Consider the following 6,475-nt stretch of genomic DNA (forward strand, 5'->3'; position numbering starts at 1 on the left):
ATGCTCAGAAGTATACTATATAGTATACTGAGTAATATTTAACCAAGGATTAGTTTGATAATGTAAGTTGTTACAACAATATAATCTTCATATTTGACTTTTTAATATTATGGTTTAATTTGAAATTTAAGTTAATATATTCTTAAATGTTTTTATTTTTGTATAATATTTCTATTTAAAAGTAAATAATCATTCCAATGACAAACACATAAAGAACATTTTCTTATTTATCCTTTTTTTGATGTATGTAAATATTAAAAAAATTCTTTTAATTGATAATTTACATTTTAATATTTAATATTTCATTGAAATTTAAAATTCATCTAACATCAATTAACTCAATAAATTTTTTTATGTAGAAAATTCATTTTGAGAGACAAATTAAAGTTCACGAATTTTCTATGATTAATAAATCTCTTGGTTTTAAAAATAACGACGGCGTTTCTAGCAATACGTCTTTTGATGAATTTGAGAAAAGTAAGGGTGAGAAGAAAGGAGAGAGGGGAGACGAAGATGGGTTTCGTTGGTCTATGGGAAGAATAAGAAGAGAGAGTCTGTCTGTGGTGAGTGGTAGTGGTGACTCAGTGAGTCGGGTGAAGGTGCAGGGTGACTCGGTGAATGTGAAAGTGAGGGAAAAGAAAGAGAGAGCAAAACTGCTGTTTCATATACCCACTATAAAGAGACCGTGAATAATTTGAACCAGCCATATCGGCATGTTTGGTTACAGAGGAGTGAGGATAATCAGCGCTTTCTTCATCCTCTGGTTAGTTTTTTATTATTTTTTTCATTTCTTTTTTGCGAATTATTATTTAGTATTTGATTTGATTAGGAGAGTAATTAGTGTCTGGACAGAAGAAGCTTTTGAGGTCTAGGGAAAACATGTTCTTTTCAGTCTTTGCATTCTAATAACGACTACCTTTATTCATTCTCAGAATCATTTATTTAAATAATTTCTGTTACTATAGAAAACTCTAGGTTTTGGCTTTATTGCGGGGATGTTATCCTGGATAATGCTAGGTAGTATGTAGATGCAAGTGATGTTGATTTGTAGTCGTTTGATGACGTTTATTGGATACAGCCAAGATATTTTAAAGATGACTTCATATGTCTATATATTGATGCTTTTCTCTACTTGTTTGGATTTTCATGGTATGTCATAGTTGTTCTCATTCTCATTCGACTATAACAAAGTTTAAAAAATTTCTCACGCCATCTGTATATGTATTTATTGTTTCATCCTTGCCAGAATATGTGTATAATACTTTTGCTTATTTTTGTTCCTTCATGTGTATAGGAGAGTCGCTCTGTTTTGGATTTTGTGGATAAAGATATAGGGGATGTTGAACCTGTAAAACCCACATCACTGGAGGAAACACCATTCAAGCTTGTGGAAGAAGTTAAAGATTTGAAGTAGCTAGCTGCTAAATTGCGTAGTGTAAATGAGTTTGCGGTAAAGTCTGACTGCTGATTTTTTTTATTGGTACATTGAAGTGGGGTACTTGGCTAAAAATTTTACCATATTAATTTCATCTTTGCAGGATCTTTAATTTCTACATTTCTAGAGAACTTTATTTGCACAAATCTATTATACTTGGGGATAAAGTGTAGTTAAGATCCCAATCCTTTAAGTGATATGGTGCACAATGAGGTGTGTAGCAAAATGCACCACCACACCCCCACCACCTTTGAGATCTACCTGTCAGGTTAATAATATATGCTGTCTACTTTTTCTTGGTGCTAGGTTTGTATGCGTGAAGAATTTATCTAGTATCTTGACATGGGACTGCACTCTTGACTACATCTTCATTTTTTTCTTTCTAGCATGAAATAAACCTGGCATTAGTTTTTACTTCATGACAAAAGGAGATCCTTGAGCAAATATGAATTAAAAAAAAAAAAAAACTCGAATTAGTTTCTCCTTAACGGCAAGAGGAGATCCTTAAGCAAATATGGATGAAATAAACCTTGTATTCGTTTCTACTTCATGAGAAGGGTAGATCCTCAAGTAAATATGAAAACATTGTAATGTTTGTTTAACCTTTCTCTAGGTCGATTTGGAGCATAATCAATATCGATCTTTCCAAGGATTGATTTGCCTGATGCAAATTTCTACCAGAACTGAAGATTTTGTGGTAGATACATGAAAACTTGGCGTCCATGTGGGTCCATATCTTCGGGAAGTTTTCAAAGACCCTAAAATGGTTTTTCTCTTCAACCACAATACTCTTTTGGCTTTATGACATATCTACTTTATTTAATGATAATATTTAATGTAATTAGGTCATGCATGGAGCAGATCTGGCTATTGTATGGCTTCAATGAGACTTTGGCATATATTTTTGCAATATGTTTTATACTGGACTGGTTTGCACTTTGAATCCGCTACTTTGAAAATTAGAATTTTATTTTGAGTTAATTTGAATTTCTCGTATTAGATTTTATCGGGAATTTTGGATTTAAGATACCACATATGGTCTTATTTGCAATTAACGATGCTCAAACTTGCTTGCTACTGTATTACTTAGGCTGGCGTTTTGTTTCATATTATGCTTTTGTATTTGAGTGATACTACACCTACAATCTTTTTATACAAACTTTCTCTCACAAACTTATGTAGCAAAAGATGATTGGTTGATTTTAAATTTAAAATAAACTTTCATCCAATCACCTTTTGCCACATAAGTTTGTGAGGAGAAGTTTGTATAAAAAGGTTGTGGGTGTAGTATTATTGTTTGTGTTTTCAATTAATTTGAATTTTTTTTTCAGTCAAAGTTTGGCTTCAAAAATCAGCATTTATTAATTTCTGACTCCAGTAAGAAAGAATGGGTATGTAGCAAGTCGATTTTACTAAAGTAGTTTTTCATGTCAACTATGCATATTGATATGTTCGCAATACATGGTCTGTTTTTTTTCTCCTTTTTGATGATGTTTTTTGTTTTGCTTCTGATCTTTTATATTTTCATGCCTAATATGTTCTTAGTTTATTTTAAATATTACCATTCTGTTATTGTGATTTGCGATTGAAGTGATGGTGAAATTTCTCTTTGACTTTATCTCAGGCCTCAACAGTCTTGAAATTGGAGAGAAATAGTTTGGAGTATCTTCTATAGCACTTTTGTGGAGTTGCTGCCAACAAAGAGTGGGTCCTTTAATTTACTTCTGATTCTCTCCATGGTTTGGTTTCTTTTCTTTTGTCTATATTTTATGTTTCAATTTTATTTTCAATCCTTCCTTTCTGCTAAGGTTGATCAGTCAACTCATTGCAGATATCAGAATGCAGATTGGAGATTACGCCCTCTTCCCGATGAGATGCTCAGGTAAGTTTGGGTTTCCATTTCTCCTTTTTGTTTCTAACTTCTGCTTTTCTGATATTGATTTCTTGAAAATAAAGTGCAGATACTCCACTTGGTAATGAATGTATCTGCATTTGCTAACGTTGAAAAGTAATTTACATTTGGGGGTTGGCATATCTGAACAATTTGATTTTACTTGCGATGACAGATATGCCAGAGAAGATACACACTATTCGTTGTATATATATGATATGATGAAAATCAAATTTTTCTCCATGTCTAAGGAGTCCAAAAGCTCTGATGCTTCATTGATAGAGGTATAATTCATGCAAACTGTGTGTTCTTCAATAAGTTCCTTATGGATAAGGAACTCTTTGACAATTTAGAGCTTGTTCTGACCTTCATTTTGATCCTTGTTTCTGCTTGTGCATCATTGAGAGAAGAATGTCGATAATATAAGCCATCTTTGTTTTTCAACCTTTTTTGAGTTAATGAAGTCTTTGTTTGACATTCCCTCATGTCTCATTGTCTTGGGTACACTGCCTAGATTTTTCAGAAAGTGATTGTTTCAATCCAACTTCTTCAAACTTTTTCAATCATAAAATAACTTCATGGGACTACTTTTCATTGGGTTAGGTACTTATGAAATTTTTAAGTTTGATTCATTTCCCTTCCAAGTAAAAGTATTGAGAAGTGTGAGTTTGGTGGGGATTTGTAATTGTTCTTTCTATTTATTTTCCAGTACTGACTGTAATTTCATCAGATTGAGCAAATTTCACTTGCAAACAGGCCTACAAGCGTAGTTACGATAAATGCATGCAGGTTTATGAAAAAGACAGAGAATTCATATCTCTATATATATGGGTTAGTTCCTCATTATCTTAGTTTAATATGACAGCTACCTGCTCGAATTTAACATCTTGTACTAAAAATTTTATTTACATCTCTTGTTTTATCATTTTTTTGAATAGAAACTAATCAGTAGCTACTTATTTTCCTATGTTGAAATAGGTTGCAGAGGACTGAATTGAATGCTCAGTAGCTTGCCATTGTTGCAGTAAGTTGTTTTTATTTATTTATTTATTTTATCCATCTTATATGCATGAGGGTTGTAAACCACAGGAAATGAACCATCTACAACACAGAGACTTTTCTTTGACATCTTTGACAAGCCTCAAATGGCACCATAGTCATCTGTATGGTTGTGTCTAGGATTATACTTTTAATTTTTTAGATGATTTGATGATACTTGGAAGATCAACTGATTGACACATTATTATAACCTACTTATATGGTTATAACATATTTGTGTATACATTTCTACTTCATTTTCTTATAGGTCCCAACTTAAATGGTTTGCAGGGCCTTTGTCAATGGCGAGATGTTATTGTCTGTACAGAGGATGAAAGTACTGGTTATATTTTGCCTAACAAAACTCTTCTTGAAGCTGGTAAAAAAACTGCTCCAATTTTCCTTCAACTTAAATTATGTCTTTGTTATTTATAACACTCATTTGTTGAGTTTTGACCCGATTCGTATTTTTTTTTTTCTTGTGATAAAAGCCAAACAGATGCCTGTTACTCCAGCAAGTATGCCAATTAGTGAAATTGAAGCATCCATATATTGAGGCTTCTGAAGTAAAACTGAAGCTTTCGTCGCTGAGGCTTCCACAAATATGAAAATTCAAATGTTACAATGGAAAGTGTTGGTGGTGAAAAATTCAATGCTAGTATCATTCCACATCTACCACCTTCTTTGAAATTTGGAAGCACTGTTACAGAACCTGACAGACAAGGACTAGGATCTTTGGGGCATCCTGAAACAAATGGTGAAGAGGAGTCTGACATTCATATCTCGTGTCAAAGTAGAGAGACAAATACTGGCATGGCTGTCATCTTCATTTTTAATTGGTGCAATCCATAACTAAAATACGGTTTCATTCAATTGTATTTTTATTAATTAGCTGTTCATTTTGATCAGGACAGGGAAGAGATCAAATTGGATCAGATTAGATCTTCGGTGAATCTACCATTCCACTCATTTTCTGCCAGGGATGAACAGCCAAAAGCAGTTAAAGAGGTCAAGGTGGAGCCTGTTACATCTTCAAAGAATCTTCAATCCTCATCGTTTGCCAGTGGGGAACAGCCAAAACCTGTCGCAGAAGAGTCCAGTGTTAGAAGTTCAATCTGAGGAACCTCCTCCTGAGCCATCTGCTAGGTCTAATACCGAAGATGTTATAATGTTGGAAGATGATGTATATGAAGAGGAATCAACACATGGTAACTTGGAAAAAACCAATGTGCCCAGGGAGGACGATTCTACGGAGCCTGCTTTGGAAATGGATGAACAAGATGAGCCTATTTGCTCTCTGATTTATCTACCAGCTTCCAGGAATGCCTGCAATCAGTGAACAAAAATAGAAAACCTGGAAAGCTTGAGAAGTCTGAAAACCATAGTGGCCTTTTGCAGATAAAGCCATTTGATTTTGGAGCTGCGAGGAAACAGATCAAATTTGGAGAAGCTCCGAAGGAAGAATCAGTGAGGATTGACGGAAACCAAAAGAACCCACGTGTTTCTGGGGATAAGAAGAAAAGTTCAGCTGGTAGTCAAAGCCAAAAGATGAGGGAACAAAAGAACTTTCACTAGGTAAAAACTGTTTTGCTTTCCCGGCAACTGGGAATCGAAGTGCAACATTTCACTGAGTCTCAGGCATGAATTATGCTGGTGTGTAAAGCGGAAATGCAATGAACTTTGGATATGTAAAACACGTTTCAAAAGTGAAAAAGAATATGAAAGTTGTTATAAATGAAAGTGAAAACATGTTTCATATATGTGATTAGCATGAAGTGATGTATTGGAGATTTTGCAAGTGAAAATAGGCATGGCTTGCAAGAGTGCATATGCTGATCAAATGTCAGTTAATCTCGTAATGTTTTAATGAGGAATTAAGGGAGAGCTTTTCTAGTGCCTTCATATTTTAAAAAAAAATCCATAATAGCTTCATATGTTGAATCAATAGTATGTTACTAAATTTATGTCTACTTTGAAGCTTTCGATTCTTATGTTTACAAACTTATGAAGGTTTTATTTATTTATCCAAAAGCGCCGTCATTTTCTTGTTAATTCTAAAAGACGTTTAAACTTTTAGAGCAAATCCTTAGGAAAATTTCAGCAATGTTTTG

The 6,475-nt window shown here is 33.6% G+C and overlaps 1 pseudogene; it reads left to right on the plus strand.

Annotated features, from left to right (window-relative positions):
- Positions 1 to 401: 401 nt before the first annotated feature.
- On the plus strand, positions 402 to 6,206 carry LOC116142719 (annotated as a pseudogene).
- The last annotated feature ends 269 nt before the right edge of the window (positions 6,207 to 6,475 follow it).

Source organism: Pistacia vera, unplaced genomic scaffold, assembly GCF_008641045.1.
Source record: "Pistacia vera cultivar Batoury unplaced genomic scaffold, PisVer_v2 Contig417, whole genome shotgun sequence".
NCBI classification, from domain to species: Eukaryota; Viridiplantae; Streptophyta; class Magnoliopsida; order Sapindales; family Anacardiaceae; genus Pistacia; species Pistacia vera.